Source organism: Triturus cristatus, chromosome 4_1, assembly GCF_964204655.1.
Source record: "Triturus cristatus chromosome 4_1, aTriCri1.1, whole genome shotgun sequence".
NCBI lineage: Eukaryota > Metazoa > Chordata > Amphibia > Caudata > Salamandridae > Triturus > Triturus cristatus.
The window spans coordinates 163,441,062-163,461,536 of NC_140585.1; positions in this window are offsets into that span (position 1 = coordinate 163,441,062).

Below are 20,475 nucleotides of genomic sequence, written 5' to 3' on the forward strand. Positions count from 1 at the left end.
AATCTTTTTGAACTCTCCCCCGTGAGTGCTGTCGTCCATTATGGGTACGATTTCCCGATGGAATCGTGAGCTATATATTTGAAGCGGGAACACCCCCGCTTGGCGTGTGCCCGTTCAAGAGTGCAACTGGCTGGTGTTGTGGAGCATGAATATATATATATATATATATATATATATATATATATATATATCGTTTCCAGAAAATTGTTGCGAAATCCCCGCGGGGATTTCGCAACAATTTTCTGGAAACGATAAAGTTCGAACTGCTCCCGCCGCTTCGGAAACGATTATCACGTTACTAAGGGTAAGCGAGCATCTGTGGGAACAGGCGGGGAGGCATCGTAAATTCGCACCGGAGGGTGGGTCTTGTGATAGTATCCCTGTCTGTTTCCCCCGTGTTTGCTGACGCTACCAGAACGGTAACAACTTGGAAGCAGACGCAGCACCCGCGTTGAATAGTCGCGTTGGGTGCCGTGGGACACGTTGTGCATTGACTTTCTATCTATCTGAATATGAACGAATGGGAGACACAAAGAAGGAATGAGGCGCTATCCCTATTTGATGAAGGTCTAGATAACATCACTGTCCCATCCGCCACAAGTATTGGTGGCAACACAGCGGAATTCTCTTTAAAGCAGAAATTATTTCAACTTGAAAAATTATCCAAAAGAGAAATAAACAAATGGTGGGAAATTACCTCATTAACTAATTATATAGAAGTCAATAGAGTGCCTAGAGGACTTAGAATCGCCATAATTCCAACCTATGAGAATCCGAATCCGGAACTATTGAAGGAATGATCGTCATTTATGGCAAAAACGTGCAAAGGCATGTTGGAGATGCTGGTCAAGTACGCCAAAATTGATTTGGAGACTACAAGAAAAGAATTACTAGAACTCAGAAAAGATCTTGAAAAATCGAACACTGATAAAGCTGTTATTGATTTTCAAAAACAACTGGTTGACAAACTAAAGACCTATGAAGACACTATAAAAGCTAAGAAACAGAGAAAATTCCTACGTGACAAAAAAGATTATGCCGAAGGTCGTATCCTGACATATGCGAAACGTTTTGACTGGGCACAAAGGAATCTACACACTATTCAACGGCAAAGGCAACAAGAACTGGTATCAACGGGCTCCAGCTCAGAATTAAGTTCGGATACAGAAGCTCAAAGCATCCCTTTAGGAGCACGTCCCCTAACCTTCTTGCACGAGTTTCAAATTCTGAAACAGAGGAAGGATCAGGAAGAAAGACCACAAACCAAGAGAGGAAGGGGAAAAGGAAGAGGCGCCAAAAGAGGGAGAGGAGCAGGAACAAGAAAAGACTTCGAGTAAAGAACAGACGTGGAGGCAGAAACAAATCAATATCTTTACCATCTAATGTGGATGAGCAGACTAACAAATCAGTAATTAATCTGTCCTCGAGAAATATCACAGCGGAAGAAGTAGCATTATTGCAATTAGGGCTTTCTTTCTGCCCCACAACGGACATAAATTTTGTCAACACACGGATTGACCTGTTCCTGTATATTCGCAAGCTAAAGCTTATGAAAATCTATAAAACAAACACCAAATCTAAAACACTGAGAATGGGCTGTACTTTAGGTGAAGAGGATTTCAATCTTAATATTGAAGATGCCAATCTCATTTTGAATATACATCAAATGGAGGAAGATGTAACGGACTTATCAGTGAAAGAAAAAAGCAAGATACTTATCAATGCGGGTTGTAGACCAGATGCCGCATATTGCACAGGCCTAAGACCAAAGTCTAAATTTAATCCTAATGTCCCACATGATAACATCAAAACTTTTAACCAAACTATGATTTGGGAAATCAACAAACTTAAGGAACAGAGGATAAAAAGAAAAGAAGATAACTTAACAATAACTCAAAGGAAGGCCCTAAGAGCTCTCTCGAATGACACCAGCATAATAATTAAACCCTCGGATAAGGGTGGCAACGTAGTCGTAATGGACATCGCCCAGTACAATCAGGAAGCGTTCAGACAATTAAACGATACCTCATGCTATGAGGAGATAAACTGGGGGACCTACAAAGCTTCAATTACTGATTACCATCTATTGCTAGAGGGCTGGCGGAGGGATGGACTATTGTCTACAGATAAATTTGCGTTTTTGAAAACTGAAAACCCACGTATTCCTTGCTTTTATCTATTACCCAAGGTCCACAAGCACCCCACTAGACCACCGGGAAGACCAATCGTATCATCCAATGGAGGATTATTGGAGAACACCGCAATCTTCCTAGCTCTCTTTCTTGCACCACATGTTATCAAATTACGATCATACTGCAGGGACAGTACCGATTTTCTACGCAGAATACATGACATTACATGGGAAAGTAACTATCATATGATAGCACTAGATGTGTGTTCCCTCTACACATCTATAGATCAACAGAAGGGTGTGGAGGCCTGCATGTATTTTCTGAAACAAAGACATATATCATTATGGGAACACACCCAAATGTTGGAAAAGATGATGCTTTTCTGTTTGGAGAAAAATATGTTCATTTTTGGTAAAACATTGTTTCGCCAAAAGTCGGGTACAGCGATGGGAACATCTTTCGCGCCCAGTCTAGCGAATCTTTTCCTAGGGTGGTGGGAGGAATGTATTGTATGGGTAGACGAGAATGAGCAGTATGTACAACACATCCCAATCTGGATCAGGTATATTGATGACCTGTTCCTGATTTGGGATGGTTCTCTAGATTTGGCTAAAGAATTCATAAATAAATTGGGGGACAATAATCTCAATTTGTCATTTACACACTCCATCAGCACCTCACATTGTGAATTTCTGGATGTAGCCATCAACATAGAAAACAACCGGATAGTAACCACCCTTTTCCGTAAAGAAACCTCAGGGAACACCCCACTTCATGCAAATAGCAACCACCCTATACCACTCCGAAACAGTATTCCCTTTGGAGAGTTCCTTCGGGCTCGAAGGAACTGCAATACCGAAAGTGGTTTCTCCAAAGAAAAACGTACTATGGAAATGAGATTCGAACAAAGAGGCTATCTTCCTAAAGTGATCTCAACAGCAATTAAAAAAGTTGAGAATATTTCACGCAATGAGGCACTGTTCTCTTCGCAAAAGAAAAGGGAGAAAGAGAAAGGGACAGTTATACCTAGGCTGATTACCACTTATAACAGCAGATCGAACACTTTAAGATACCTCATGAAGAAACACTGGGGATTACTTGAATCTGACCCCGTTATTGGTACGGAGATAGGTCCTGCTCCACTAATAACATATAAAAAATCCAAGTCCCTTAAAGATCAACTTGTGCACAGCTATCAGAACATTCCGGAGAATATCACATGGCTAGGAACTGCTAAGGGTTTTAAAAAATGCGGCTCGTGCAAGGCATGTGAGCACAGCAAAAATTGTGACAGTTATATCGTAGGAAAAAACAGAAAAATGATCAACAAATTTATAACCTGCACCAGTGACTATACCATCTATGTCCTGGAATGCCCCTGCGGTATGAACTATGTGGGCAGCACGAAACTACAGCTTAAGACCCGCATTTTACAACACATGAGAGCCGTGACCAATATCGACCTCAACTACCCTGTAGCGAGGCATTATCAAGAGAAACATCAGAGTAATGCCAAATGGATTAAATTCTATGGCATTGATAGGATCTTACCTCGCCAAAGAGGGGGAGATCGCGAGAAACTTCTAAGAATTACTGAGTCCAAGTACATCATCGAACTCAACACTAAGATCCCTAATGGGATGAACTATGGTGAAGAACTGGCCACCCATATAGGGGTTTAGACTCTTCCACTGACGTGTTCTCCTTATGTTCATATTGTATTTTTACACCTTTTTCCTTTCTTTTAATACCGGTGTCAAGGGCATAATTATAATAATGACCAGTGATGGTATTATGCTGATATATTTTCTAAGATTTATTGTCTATCACTAGCTAGGCTTAGCAGAGTGATATGTTGCCCCAACCCTCCGGTGACATTTAGTTTTATCTCATTTTAATTTCTCACTGGGTGTATTCATTCGAATAGATTAAATTTTTCACGGTTTTCACCACGAACAGCTGATGACCCCCGCCCCGTAATATCCCTCTTTTCTTGAAAATGATATACTTAATACAGTGGTAGAAGAATTTTATCGCTGATATAAATTGTTTATTTGTTTATTTATTTATTTTGTTATCAGAATATATACCTTTTCATTATGAAATAATGCCTATATGATGTTGAGGCAATGGCCGATTGTATGAAACTGCTACATGAATAGAGTTTGGGTACATTACCCGGTGATGATTTAACTTAGCACAATGGTACTATCAACAGAGCGTAAAGATGTTAGAATGTGGGTACATTACCCAAGCACGTCTAGGACTCCCCGTTTCTATCATTTCTGAAGGATATAAATTAATAAGTTATGTCACATCCAGGAGATATTGCACTTTAGTATCGATAAATTGAACTGTGACTTGGATTATTTTCCTGTCCTTTTCTATTGGGGTATGTAAATTATTGCATATTCCGGTGATCATTAATAGTATTGGTTGACCATAAGCAATATTTACGATGTGACCGAACCTGAATTTGAATAATTGTGACTTATATAAGGGAATGTCAATGGAGTGGAGCATTTTTCGTGTCGCAATGTGAGTACATTACCCCCTGCACTCTGGGTACCTTTACTGATATTCAATATGAATTTGTTTTATAATTAATGAGATATTGCATTGGAGCGTTCACAGGCAGTAATACAATTGTCTTTTCTTTTCCCCCAAAAAATTTCTAGTGGACTTGTAAATAATCATATCAACATTATTATTATTTGTAAGCTTCGATCATTATTATTGACTGTTCTATAAGCAATTGTATTGTTGATATCACAAAAACTTACACAAATGAAATGTTTGATGGCGATAGTATTTCCTCACTGTTAATCAACTATGACCTGTATTTCTAAGGGAATTGGGGCACGGGTCACTAACTTGACAAAGGCTTCTCCGAAACGCGTAGTTCTGTTCATTTAAAGCAATAAATAAACTTATTGTTTTGTCCTGGGTGTGCCGCTGGATTATTTGCTGGGAACTCTCAGACTTTATTCACACAAAGACATATATATATATATATATATATATATATATATATATCAAAAATTAAACTAAATCATAAAAATAAACACTATTAAAAAATGAAAAATAAAATGTATTATATATATTAAAAGCAAACATATTATAATATTAATTATATATAACAAAAATAGAAATATAAAAAATATTGTTTTAAACTAGAAAATATATTACAAACAACAAAATTATTCAATACATATATCATGGCCAGCAAAGCGATGACGGCCAGATTGGTTGACTTTGAACTCGAAGACAGGACGGAAAGTGACCACAGGCCATTAAGAGCAGTCTTCCAGCTGAAAGTTCCGACAGCCATATGCCACCAAACCATTGGTGTGTCAAGAGGGGACGAAAAACTTAGAGGTCCATTAGGATGGCGGGTGGAAAAACACCCCGACCGCCATGTAAGCGGAAAACAACCGCCCGCCGGCCACGTGGAAAAAACGGCGGCCACATTAGCATTAACCGCCCAAAAAATCTGACTGCGGCGGTACGAGACCAAGAATAACCGCCCGTAGCGGGCGGAGATGGCCAAAATCTGTCCGCGGCAGTCGGAATCGGGGCGGAAATACAACAACCCGCTGCAAGTATAGCAGAGCCCCCCCCCCCGAAAATTAGTATATCCCCGACGATCCCGCGGTACGTAACGTGAAAGAGCTGAAGCACAGCCACCGCGGCGGACAAACCCTCAAAAATATGGCGGACAAAGCCAAAACCCCACAAGAAGGCAAAAAAGTGCACACAGAAAACTAGACATGCCTCCCAAATACACAAAACACACCCCAATGACACAACCACATGGCAAAACGAAAAAAACAAATCCCAGGACAACACACCCGTCAGCAACACCCCAATTGGACACACCCACATAGCTGAGTATAAAACAACCCCCTTCCCTGACCACAATCCCTTGCAAAACTCCAGGTGAGAAGGGACACATACCCCAGCTGACAGGAAAGGCAAAGGACACACCATCACCTGCCACACCACACACAGCACCACCACCACCTCCATGCCAGCACAACTAACCCCCTGCACAACACATACCATACACAGCACAACCACAACCACCACTCACACTTCTGCACCCACAATCACTTTGCACACCACACACCATGGCCACACAGAAAATGCCCAAATTTACTGAGCGTGAGTTGAAGGTCAGAGTGGAACAACAGCTTTTTGGTACCCTGGTCCAACAGACACCATTAGTCACAAGGACACAAATGTGGGCTAGGATAGGGCAAAGGGTCAATGCAGTAGGGACCACCCCAAGATCAAAAAAGGAGATCATGAAGCGTAAGCATGATCTGAAGAGGGTGGTCAAGGAAAGGAGGAGCAAGAACCATGAGCTGGCTCAGAGGACTGGCGATGGCCCTCCCATTCCACCAAAACCATTCACACCATGGGAGGAGAAGGTGCTTGCCATACTGCATTCAGAGAGTCTCACAGGAGTAGCCGGGGGAGTGGAGGCTGGTAAGTACAAACAAATGACTACCGCCACTCTGCAATGTACTGCCTTGCACAACTACAAAGCTACACCACCTAGGACACATACCATCCATCTGCACCACACACTCACAAAACATGGCTCACAGACCCAACATTCACCCACTCCCATTCACCCCAAACATAGCTAACAACATAACCATGGGGGCATGTGTACAGGCAGACAGCACTACAACAACCACCAGGCGCCCTGGCCCACACCTGAGCAGGATGGACCCCTCCCCCACCCCACCCAGGAGCATGTGTCAGCCATTACACAACCCTCATCAAACTTACAGGTAGGTAGCCATCTTCCCTGGGATGGTGTTTGTGTCTGGGAGGGCTGCACTACTACTCCCAACATTCACTCTGTCCCACACCTCAGCAGGATGGAGAACTCCCCCACCCAGGAGCAGTTGGAAGCCATTGCAGTACACCAAACAAACTTACAAGTAGGTAGTCATCTTCACAAGGAGGGTGTCTGGGGGTGGGGGGCCTGCACCACTACTGCCACCATGCCCCCTGTCCCACACCTCAGCAGGATGGAGCCCTCCCACCACCCCACACAGAAGCATGTGTCAGCCATAACACAACCCGCATCAAACTTACAGGTAGGTAGCCATCTTCCCTGGGATGGTGTTTGTGTCTGAGAGGGATGCACTACTACTCCCAACATTCCCTCTGTCCCACAACTCAGCAGGATGGAGCCCTCCCCCACCCCACCCAGGAGCAGTTGATAGCTATTGCAGTACACCAAACAAACTTACAGGTAGGTAGCCATCTTCACAATGAGGGTGTCTGGGGGGGGGTCTGCACCACTACTCCCTCCATGCCCCCTGTCCCACACCTCAGCAGGATGGAGCCCTCCTCCACCCCCCCAGGAGCAGTTGGAATCCATTGCAGTACACCAAACAAACTTACAGGTAGGTAGCCATCTTCACAATGAGGGTGTCTGGGGGCTGCACCCCTACTCCCACCATGCTCCCTGTCCCACACCTCAGCAGGATGGTGCCCTCCCCCAACCCACCCAGGAGCAGTTGGAAGCCATTGCAGTACACCAAACAAACTTACAGGTAGTAGCCATCTTCACAATGAGGGTGTCTGGGGGTGGGGGGTCTGCACCACTACTCCCGCCATGCCACCTGTCCCACACCTCAGCAGGATGGAGCCCTCCCACCACCCCACCCAGAAGCATGTGTCAGCCATTACACAACCAGCATCTAACTTACAAGTAGGTAACCATCTTCCCTGGGATGGTGTTTGTGTCTGAGAGGGCTGCACTACTACTCCCAACATTCACTCTGTCCCACACCTCAGCAGGATGGAGCCCTCCCCACCCCACCCAGGAGCAGTTGGAAGCCATTGCAGTACACCAAAAAAACTCACAGGTAGGTAGCCAGTACGTGCACCCACCCATGTTTCACAAATTAAATGGTGCCATATGAGAACACCATCCCTCTCATTGCACAAAGAGGTATACCTACCCCATTGCCAAGCACCGTGTACACACAGGTAAGCTAAGTAAACTGTCACAACCACCAAAGTGTGACACACCAATGCACAAGTAGAAGAAAGCCTGGGCACATTCATGCACAGCAACTAGTTACTTGTGAATCACCATGGGGCAAGTGCAACCAGTGTTCATCACCATGGGGCATGAGCAACAAGGACCATTCTTGAAATATGAAAGCATGTGTGGTGGCACAAATCAAGATATGCACATGACAGGACAAAGGGATGCATGAGAAGACAATGGCCAGTTCATGGCCAGATGGGACGTCTGCTAGGTCAGACAAATAAACTATGATTCAACAATTAAACACATGTTGTGCCAGGGCCTAGATGGCAACAAGTCCCTGTAAACCTCAATTGTGAATGCTTCGCATGGTATGCCTTGACACCTCGCACCATGGACAAGTAATGCTTGTACCACAGCATCATGTCAGGAAGCACAGTACTGCACATAGTCAACAATCTGATGATATGTCAATTGTGCAGTGTACAACAAGTGAATGACACACAGCTAACACAAAGCTTGCCGGGTGCACTGCAATGACCATCTCACATCTGACCTACAGGTGACCAAGAACTCACTTCAGAGGACAACACCAGCAACCTGCAGAGCCAGTCTCGACCCCCAGTACATGAACTCTCGGATAGTGACTCCCAGGATTCCGTAGACGATCAGCTCGAGGTTGGCCCATCTGGTGTGCCAGGGAGCAACAGGTCCCAGGACCCCAGCTTCCCCACCACCACATCTGCGGCAACAACAACTCCACAGCAGACCCCTGCTGACACAGCCTGTGCAGCCACCACCACCAGTGCTGCCTGCAACACCCTCCCTGTCCCAGACGATGCCCAGCACACACCACCCATGGAGGAGGGCAGGGAGAAGATGCGGGTGCCCACAGTGGTGAGGCACCTGGTCCGTGTCAGCAGGGCAGGTGGGAGGGGCAGGGTCACCCAGGGACACCAAGAGGCTGGGACCCACTCCCTGGAACACATCACCAGAGTCCTGGGTGCATACGGACAGGCGCAGGGACGAACGGGTCGGTCAGAAGATCTGTTGCATGAGCTCATCCTGCTGATGAGGTCCATTGACAGCTGCATGAGACAAATCATGGACCTCTTGGGCCAGCAAGTGGCGGTACTGAGGGACAGGCATGCACCCCAGTCAACACCTCCGCCTCCCTCTGGTGGGCTGCACAATGATAGTTTACCATCCTCCCCTGTGCCCACAGAGAGGGGTGAGTCCTCAGACCCCACTGGACCTGCAGCAGGGCCCCCTTGCCAAACGACAAAGGTGCCGTCCCAAGAAGACCCTGGGAGTATCTGGAGGCCAAGCACCTGCCACACGCCAGGCACGGAGCCAGCCATGATGGCAACCCTCTCTACCACTGCATTGACTCTTTGGACTATCCTTCCCCACACTGCATTGTGAATGGCATCTGTCTGTTGGACTGCTGCTGTGGTGACTACTCGACCATTTCATCTACCACGACTGTCAACTCACTGCTCCCCCCAATGGAAATGTACACCCCCCTCGCATCTCACCACAGTACCTAAAATATCCTCACACACATTTTATTGTGTCTGCTCCGTCTGTATTGCACGGTGTACAGTCTTCAACATGATCACAATGTACCATGAGCATGGGCTGTACGTAGGCAAGGAGAAGTCGAATGCACCTAGGGAAACACTACAGAACAACTGTCACTGGTCTGAGAGTGACATCGCAGACATCACACAAGACCTAACACCAGGATAACCCAACATGCACATGTCACAATGGCCACTAAGTGGCAACATACACGTCCCGTTGATGATCCCAAATGACATGTCCTAGAAACATTTCCAACCACCACTGAGTCTACAACTGGCTGATGCTACAATTCTCACATGCCCCTTCACAACAACAGCAATATCATCAGACAATGGGTATGTTGCACATTGACACCCAGTGTCAAGGGAAGTAGCGGGTAATGAGCTGTTCACGCAGGTCAACGCCTTCCTCCTCTCCACTGTCCTCATCACTGGACAAAGCTTGGTTTGCGGGCTGGGGCCTTGGGTCCTCACCATCATCCAGGAGCAGGGGAATCTCCTTGCGAATGGCTAGGTTGTGGAGCATGCAGCATGCCACAACAATCTGACACACCTTCCCGGACGAGTATGGCAGTGCACCTCCAGTCTTGTCCAGGCACCTGAAAAACGACCTGAGCAGGCCAAAAGTACGCTCCACCACATGACGAGTCCGCCCATGGGCCTCATTGTAGCGGACTTCAGCCAGGGACCTGGAATTCCGCAGTGGGCTCAGCAACCAGGGACGGTTGGGATATGCAGAGTCACCTAGGTATGACAAACACAAATAGACATTGCAACGTCGCAGAGGCTCAGGGCAGCAGGTCACACACACAGGACACCACATGACTAGGCATACTCACCCACAATCCATGTACACTCTGGAAGAAGATTGGCCATCAGCTGGGTCAATATGCTGCTCCACAGGATGTAGGAGTCGTGGGCTGAGCCTGGGAATTTGGCACACACCTGTGAGATGGTCATATCTGCCAGGCACACCACCTGCACATTGATGGAGTGGTAATGCTTGCGATTGCGGTAAATGTGCTCACTTGCCTGTGGTGGCACAAGAGCGACATGGGTGCAATCAATGGCCCCAACAACATTGTGGATGTGTCCAAGAGGACAGAAGTCTCCCTTCACAGCTGGCAATTCAGCACCCCTGGGGAAATGGATGTATCTGTCCTTGTATAGCATCATGGCGGACAGTACATCACGCAGCACCATGCTGAACATCGGTTGTGACATGCCACCAGCGCTGGCCACAGTCTCCTAGAATGATCCAGTGGCAAAAAAATGCAGGGCTGCCATCACCTTATAAGTAGGGGTGAAAGCTGTTAGATATGTCCTGCGTGGCTGCAGGTGGGTCTTCAACAGATCACAAAGAGTTTTCAGGGTGGCTCTGTCCAGGCGGCATTTGCGTATGATCGCAACATCCTCCATGTCCTCCAGCACCGTCAAGTGACAAGTCAAATTTGGCCTCCTCCTATTAGAGGTGATAGTGGACACATGTCAATTCAATACATCATGAGATGTGCACAGCATATCAAGTTCTGGATGACACAACAACAACAATGACTGACATCTATAGTGACTAACAGACCAGCTTACATGGAGGGACACCTTCAGCTAGACAAAGGGCACACGTGTCAACTTACACAAGACAAGTACCTCAAACACCACCTTTGGCAATGTGAATGCACACAGGGATATGGCCACAGTACACATGTGCACGCCTGGGAGTCTAGCATCCAGCATATGTGTAACTAATCAAAACCACTATCTGATACCTAGCTGCTGTAACGGTCACACCTTAAAGCGTCATTACAACCTGGCACACATCTACCACACAATGACCACAGTCGGCGCTGGAATGATGAATGTGTGCATGAGCAGACATGAGAGGCAATGCTAAATAGATCAACATATATTGAGACGAGCATTGCTGTGATTGTCGCTGGACCTCAACACATTGACATGTGTACACATTGTACAGTCCAGGACTACACTGTCCTGCCTACACCAACATCAAATCCTTAAGTGACGTGAGTGGGTACAGGCAAATCTACGTTACACACACACAAACATGGCATGTGTAGCCATCAGTGGAGTAAATTGAAGATTGGCATCGTGTGCACAATGATGTGCCATTTAACATGTTGGCACTGTGCACTGTTGATGTTTGACAGATGGCCATTGCCATTGTATGGCAGCCATATCGCGGTAGCTACCGCCTGGCCCTGGCGGTATCTCACTGTGAGAAGGTGGCCTGATACATGCTGTCCACTAGTTCTAGTGGGCACCTTGTATCAGTCCAAACAACCCCTTATGGTGATCGGATAAAGACAACCTTTATTGAAATCTATCCTAGTGGTAGTTATGGAGAGCAGCCTTCAGGCTAAGTCTTGAAGGAATGTAAAACAGCTTGTTTTACAAGTCTATAATATCTTGAATGATCAAAAGACGAGACAACCACACCAGGTATATATTCAAAATATATGTATTTAAGATAAAAGACACCACTCTAGTCTCTTTATGAGACTGGAGTTCGAAGTACTTTGTTTACAAGTCAGCAATTATCAGTAATAGTACAAACACACGTTTGAGCCCTAGAGGCGTACCAAACCATATACCAAAAAAGTGGTATAAGAACCACGACTGGAATAGACACTAGGCCTATACCCTGTAGAATCACTGGGACCCCAAGGAACCACCCAAGGTAGTGGCACAGGGGACCCACGGGGACTGTATGCAGTGTGAAAACACAACCGCGGGTTCCCATGATCTTCTATGGGCAATGTTGCGGTTGGAAATGTAAAGATTAGGGACACTTCTAATCGAGTCAGGACCAAACTCTTTTGGACTTAAGAAGCTCTAGGGCTAGCACCCACGGGAGCACCAGAGTACTCGAGTTACCTCACCCAGGGAAGCCGGGTGCATAGGTGTCTTTTGGTGTCTGGTCGCGTCATCGATTTCAATGGGAGCCTGCAAAGAACTGCTGTTGCCATGAAGAGGAGAAGTGTCCGAAGAGATCCAAACCTGGATCTAGGATGGAAGGAAACTGAAAGCAGAGGGGACAGAGTCTGGGTCACTAGCCAGTGACAAAGGAAAGGATGGACCAATGCCCACAGATGTCGGGTGCTTCAGGTGAGTTGATGGGTGTCTTGACTCTTCAACCACGAGGTCCAGGAGGCGTCGATGAAAACCATGAGCCGGATTCCAGCTGCCCCACAAAGTCTATTGAGTGCTGTGGTGTCGGTGACCCGAATGGACCCAACAAGCCTTGGCAACGGCAAATCACTGGAATTCAGAGAAAGGACTGCGGTGCAGACCAGCATGGTCTGAGGGACTCACCCAGCAAGGATAAGTGAGGGCACATCTGGAGCAACCAGGAAAGCTCAATTAGAAAAGGAGTTGTCTTCGTGGGAACCTGCTAGCCAACGGGCTAGTGATCGCGAATGAGTCTCAAGCGGTCGCACTTGAAGCTGGCCCACAGGTCACTCGTGGAGTGGAGGCCAACAATCTTTCGTGCAGGAGGTGCTCAAGGCTGGGGCTACTCAGAGCCCAAAGCACAACTTCAAGGAAGACCAGAAAGATAGTGTTGCTGCACAAATTCACAGTGTCCAGGTGTCACAGTTCCACGTCACCCACGATAGCCATGGGCCTCAGCTTTGCTGTGGACTCAAAGTAGTCTCGGGGAAGTCTGGAAATCCACCTCTATTTATACAAAGACTTCGGCGTCCAGCAGGAGCTTCAGCGATGCAGACCGGTCAGTTGCTTCTTTGGTGCCTGCCAAGCAGGGGAGTCACTCCTTGACCCCAAGGGAGATTTCTTCAGTCTTCTAGTCAGGATAGAACGTCAAAGGTCCAGGATATATGATGCAGAGTTTCGTCCAGGGTAATCTAAAGTCCTAGGGACTGGATTCCTATACTTATAGTAAGTTTAGGGGATGGACTAACTCTAAGGCCCACCTATGGGTGGGCCTGGAAAGAGGGGTGGTTACACCCATTTCCTTTGTCCAGTTTCACGCCAGAGCAGGGGCAGGTTGCCCCTGCAACCGGTTTGAACTGGGCTATGCACAGGGACAGCAAACGTGCACCAGTGCAGGACTTCAAAGCACCATAGAGTGCTCCCGCCCAGCCCCAATACACATCTGCTTGTCTGGGGAGGTGGTCACACCTCCCTTCGACAGGAAACCTATTGTCCAGGCCTCCCCGGCCAGAGTTTCGGTCAGCAGCAGGAGGCCAGACCCGTGTCTGTGGCAGAGGCATCTATTTTGTGATGCCAGGGCTCAGAAGAGTCCTATCGGGTTTGACCAGTGTGAACATGTCTTTCCCTCTAGAAGGGTGGAATACTACCCCCGCCGCCAGAACTGGTGGGGGGGGTTAGTATTCCAAAGCGTTTGTGACACCAAACATGACATGTTTTGATGCAGCCATTTCAAAGTTAGCATTTACCGCAAGGTTATAATGCACGTAAGACTATATGGTATAGCTCAGAACAGCCATAAGGTAGGATTTCTGAAAGCTGTAGAGGGGCTCAGCTCATGCTTGGGCACCCTCTAACACAAAACTAAGCACTTTGCCTTCAGGATTGTCAAGGCCTGCCATAGGCGTGGCTTATAGGTTTATATGTGTCTGTATATATATGTGGATATAGATAGCCTATACCACTGTAAGGGGTGCAAGCACAACCTTACCCAGGCCCTGTGGTGCCATTTTGGATTGCTTCCCAGGGGTGGCATAATATATGCTGCAGCCCCTGGTAGGCTTCTGAGTTACCTATGCCCTAGGTACATAGTATACCATATACTAGGGGCTTATAAGGCACTCCAGAATCCAATTAGATGTGTACCTAATGTACATGCAAACCATTTTAGATAGGAAGCAGCTAGGTTGTGGTCACGATTAGCAGGGCCACAGCCAGACTAAGGTCGAAAAACAGTGAAACACCAGCAAAAAGTGGGGGTACCCATGCGAAGCAGATCCTACTCTCCTACAGTCACCAGCACCCCCATTCACACAAGTGCGGTAGTCATAGGCATGGAGACATGTAGAAATGGCGGTTGGCATGCTCCGACGCCAGAATGGCGGTGCCTCGTGTCAATGCATGGCACCCATATCGCGGTACCTACCGCCTGGCACCGACGCTGTGTCACCAGCACCCCCATTCACACAAGTGCGATAGTCATAGGCATGGAGACATGTGCAAATGGCGGTTGGCATGCTCCACCGCCAGAATGGCTGTGCCTCGTGTCAATGCATGGCACCCATATTGCGGTAGCTACCGCCTGGCACTGGCGGTGTGTCACCAGCACCCCCATTCACACAAGTGCAGTAGTCATAGGCATGGAGACATGTAGAAATGGCGGTTGGCATGCTCAGCCGCCAGAATGGCGGTGCCTCATGTCAATGCATGGCACCCATATCGCGGTAGGTACCGCCTGCACTGGCGTTGTGTCACCAACACCCCCATTCACACAAGTGCGGTAGTCATATGCATGGAGACATGTGGAAATGGTGGTTGGCATGCCCCGCCACTAAAATCACGGTAGCGCACACCGGGCCCCTGCGGTGTTACACCGCCATGGAGCTTGCCCTAGAGCCAATGTGAAGCTCGATAGCGGTGGCATGATGCAATTTTAAAGATCGCGGTAGGCGTGCTCCGCCACTGTGGAGGCGGTCATTGGATGCATTTGAAAGATGCACCATCGTGGTAGCGCACCCCGGACCCCAGCGTTGTATCACTGCCATGGAGCATGCCCTTACAGCCAATGGCAGACATGATTGTGGTGACATAATGCAATTTTGAATATCGCGGTAGCCGTGCTCTGCCACCGCGGAGGCGGACATTGGATGCATTTGAAAGAGGCAGACCTGGACCACCAATTGCTGCAGCTTGACACCTTTGAAACAACCCTAGGGGGCTATATATGTTGGAGTGAGCCTCACATTGCCACTGCTCACAGAGCCTGCTGCCTGAGACCCCTCACCTCTGTTGCCTCCAGGGACTGCTGCCTGAGACTCCTCACCTGCTGCTGCCTCCAAAACTGCTGCCTGAGACCCCTCACCTGCTGCTGCCTCCAGGGACTGCTGCCTGGAAACCCTCGCCACCAAAATCCCCTGCTGTTGTCTCACATCCACAGTGATGGAAAGGACAGAGAATATCCGTGCCAGTCCTTTCACGAGCGAGGAGCTGGAGGTCCTGGTGGACGAGGTGCTCACACAGTACCCAAGGCTACATGGTGCCCCAAATTTCGTGGCAAGTCTTCAACAGTGGTGTTGTTTTGTCAGCCATACAGTGACACAGAAGGTTGTTCATGCTGTAATCAGGACAGTGATTGCTTGGCTGGATGTCTGTGTGAGCCCCTGTAGTCCATCTCAGTGTGAGCCCAGCTGGCCTGCACAGTCTCCGCCTACAAAGACAAGGACAACTCACTCAACTTACAGAGTATGACATCAGTCTTGCCACATATCACTCCAGTTATGGTCCATCTCAGCACTGTGGTCTGCACACAACTGCCCTTGTGACTGACATATTGGATTTGTGATCTCATGTCCATCCATGTGACCACCATGACACATTCAAATATTCACAAGACAGGGACATTGATGGCTGCGCCGTATTGGACATAGTGAGTCCACCCACAAACACAGGTTGACATGTGATGTATGTGTTGCTCAAGCAAACTATGGACTGGAGATGTGGGCAGGCTATATGGGTGTTTCAGTGCTGGCATCCTGCATGTGTGTGAGATGTGCAGGGACTGTGTTCCCCCTCACACCTGCATGCTTTAACTTCAGCTTTTCCCATGCAGGGGTCCCATCTGGGCTGTACTTTAGTCTCTGATTGACCTATCGTTGGATATGTGATGATGTTGTATCTTGCTGCCATACTGATAGATGTAGGTACATGGCGCTGTGTCCCTAATCATTTCTCCCTCTTGTCTCCCATGCCTGCAGCTCAAGGTACACCAGCATAAGGCCGTGTGGAGGGCCATTGCAGCGACGGTGCGAGCCCTGGGGATCTCAAACCAACGGCGCACACACTGCCACAAGAGATGGGATGACATCAGCCGGCTGGCAAAGAATGTGGCAGAGATGACCCTGGGGCTGCTTCCTCGCACTGGGCGTCTGGCACGGCGCGGTGCGGCATGACATCACTAATGGGGCGCATCTTGGCGGTGACACAGCCTGAGCTGGATGCACGTTGGAAGGAGCATCAGCAGCAAGCCAGGGGTGAGCATTTGGGGAGTCTGACTTTGGATGGGAGTGGCTGCATGTGTACAGAGCCTGTGTCAGCGCTGGCCTCTGTGATGTTGGTAGTGTGATGCTGTGGCATGTAAGTGGCTGCTGGCCTGGGTGCCTGTGGCATGAATTTGCCCTACCTGTACTTGCAAAGTAGATTTGGATGCTGTGCCTTCACATTACATTCTGAGTTGTGCACGTCAGGTTTCTTCTGCATTGGTGTAGTCTTGGGACTCCCATGGGAGGGAACGGCAGTGTGCCCAATCTGACTGTGCGTCCATCAATGCGTCCATTGCATGCACCCATATGGGGGAGGGCTAGACATCATACAGCAATGTGCAGCATTCTATTGTCCTCAAGGTACGACATGGTGGGTGGCATGGGTTAATGTCCATTGTGGACTGTCATGTTGTAGTCTGGGTCTGTGTTGTCCCCTCCTGTTCCATCCAGTTCTGTCATTGGCAACAAGTACTGTGTCCCCATCATGTCCCTAGATGTGCTCAGAACTAGTTGTGTGTCTGTTTGGACAGAGCCACAAGCAGGGTGTTGTGCTGTGTGGTCATCACATGGCTCACTCATGCCTGTGTTGCCAGTTTCCACGCACTGGTTGAGTCTATGTAGTGAGTTGGCACGATGTGATTGCACAGGGTGGTATGCAACATGTAGATTTGCTCTACTTTTGTCATGCATTGCTTGCATATGTTTGTTCTGTTTTTGCAACTGACCTAACCCTACATTTCTCTCTCCCATGCAGCATCACCTGTGGTTACAGAGGGTCATGAGACGGACACCAGTGGGGGTGAAACTTGCACCACAGCTGCCCAGGAGCCCAGTGACACAGATGTCACCAGCGCATCAGAGGGGGAAAGGAGTCTGCTGGAGGAGTCCCAGCCTGAGAGGCAAAGCACCACATCATCCGATGCCAGTGGGGATGCATCCATGTTGGAGGGCACAGGGAATGGGGACTCTGCATCAACTTCCACCACACAGCGGCCATTGCCCACCCTCCCAGCCACTTCCTCTGGTGCTGCCCATGTCCACCTCAGTAAGAGGGGAAGAGTGTCCTTCACCTCTGGCACCACTGCCCCTGTCCCTGTCCCCCCTGCTGCCATCAGTGCTGAGTCTGTGGACCTTTTGCGCCAGCTGTGTGTAGGACAGACAGCTCTCTTCAATGCCTTCATTGACCACCACAAGAAATTGGCCCAGGTGGTTGCTTTCATGGAGGGCACACATTCCGACGTGAGTGGGCTGCACCTGACAGTCCAGGATTTGTCATCAACAGTGACGTTTGCCCTGCAACAGGCACATTCTTACAGTCCATCTCCAGTCCCTCTGTCCCCCCAGGCAGTGGCCACGTCTGACAATAGTGACCACGGCCCACATACATCAAAATCATGATACAGTACACGGAGCACACAGCAGCAGCAACCCAAGTGGTCCCATGCGCAGACACCATCCCCACAGAAGACCAAAGGCACCCCAGAGCTCAGGGAGAAAAGCCCGTCAGGCGACACCAGTGGACAATTAGCAAAGCAGCAGACCTCAGGCACACATGCCTCAGTGACATCCCCATCCAAGGACTCTCCTGCCCCTAAAGCATCGTGCAAACATAATCATACAGTGTCTGTGCCCACCAAGGAGGTGGTGCATGCCAAGGGTACACCTGGGAAGGGCTCAAAGGCAGTATCACCAACCACCTTAACTCCCATTCCAAGCCCAGTGAAGCAGGGGCCAGAGGGCACTTTAGGGGTAACACCTAGTAAACAGGGGAAGGGGGCAGAGGGGAAGCAAGGCAAAGCTTTCTGCTGGGTCCAGCACATCACCAGAGGGGCTGCTAGTGCCTGCACCTGCTGCAGCAGTGGTGGTGTGTGTGCTTGTTGTGCCCACACCAATTCCCATTGATCCCAAGTCAGGCAAGCCATTTAGGATCCCCAAGAAGTGGAAGGGCACCCCTCCACAATCTCCCAGCCACACTGTGACTCACGTCTGCATGAATCCACCTCCACGTGCCACTACACCACCTGGTCCAAACAGCCCTCCAGCTTGCCAAGCCACTGATCGCTCTACCTTAGCTGTTTCCTTTCTCTCCTCCTTTAAGTGCCCCGAGAGTCCCAGAGACACAGCCAGCTTCCAGTCTGCCTGACAGCCAAGTCTGAGTGTTAGTCACTCTCACACACCTGTGTCTCACACAGGTGGGCCTGTAATGCACATTGTTGCCCCCTGACTGTGTTGCTGACCATGGAAAGGTACAGTCACACACATTCCCTGTGCAGCTTCTCATGGACTCAGTCTGCAGTTTGTCATGCCCACTGGCCTTGCCGTTCACTGTTGTTTTCCCTTGCCTGTGCAGCTTCTAATGGACATGCTCTGCACTCTGCCCTGGCCACTGGCCTTGTTGTTTACTGCTGTTTTGCCTTTGCCTGTGCAGCTTCTCATGGACATGCTCTGCACACTGCCCTGGCCACTGGCCTTGTTGTTCACTGCCGTTTTGCCCCCTTGCCTGTGCAGCTTCTCATGGACATGCTCTGCACTCTGCCCTGGCCATTGGCCTTGTTGTTCACTGCTGTTTTGCCCTTACCTGTGCAGCTTCTCATGGACATGCTCTGCACTCTGCCCTGGCCACTGGCCTTGTTGTTCGCTGATGTGCTGCCCTTGCCTGTGCAGCTTCTCATGGACATGCTCTGTACTCTGCCCTGTCCACTGGCCTTGTTGTTCACTGCTGTGTTGCCCTTGCCTGTGCAGCTTCTCGTTAACATGCTCTGCAATCTGCCCTGGCCACTGGCCTTGTTGTTCACTGCTATTTTGCCCCCATGCCTGTGCAGCTTCTCATGGACATTCTCTGCACTCTGCCCTGGCCACTGGCCTTGTTGTTCAGTGCTGTTTTGCCCTTGCCTGTGCAGCTTCTCATGGAAATGCTCTGCACTCTGCCCTGGCCACTGGCCTTGTTGTTCAGTGCTGTTTTGCCCCCTTGCTGTGAGGCTTCTCATGGACATGCTCTGCACTCTGCCCTGGCCACTGGCCTTGTTGTTCACTGCTGTTTTGCCCTTGCCTGTGCAGCTTCTCATGGACATGCTCAGCACTCTGCCCTGGCCACTGGCCTTGTTGTTCACTGCTGTTTTGTCCTTGCCTGTGCAGCTTCTCATGGACATGCTCTGCATTGTGTGCCTTACTCTTCTCTTCTCATGGTGCCTATCTGTGCAATTTGTGAATAAAGACAGTTGCTCCAGTTGTCTATTTTGTCTGTGTCCTTACTGAATAAAGTTATTTTGCTGTGTGTAAATGGTTTACTATGCCACATGGTCTGTGTGGCACTGCAACATGGTCAAGGTTTGGGCTCACTTGCTCTCTTATTTCAGGGGTGACAGGGTCTTTAGTTCTTCTTGGCACAGATGCTTATGGTGGCAATTTCGAATGGTTTGCAGTTGTCATTTACTTGATTAGTTCATGTTGGCTCTATTGTACACATGTCAGGTTGGGGGCACTGTCAGCATAAGGTGGGTTTCTGCACACAGTAT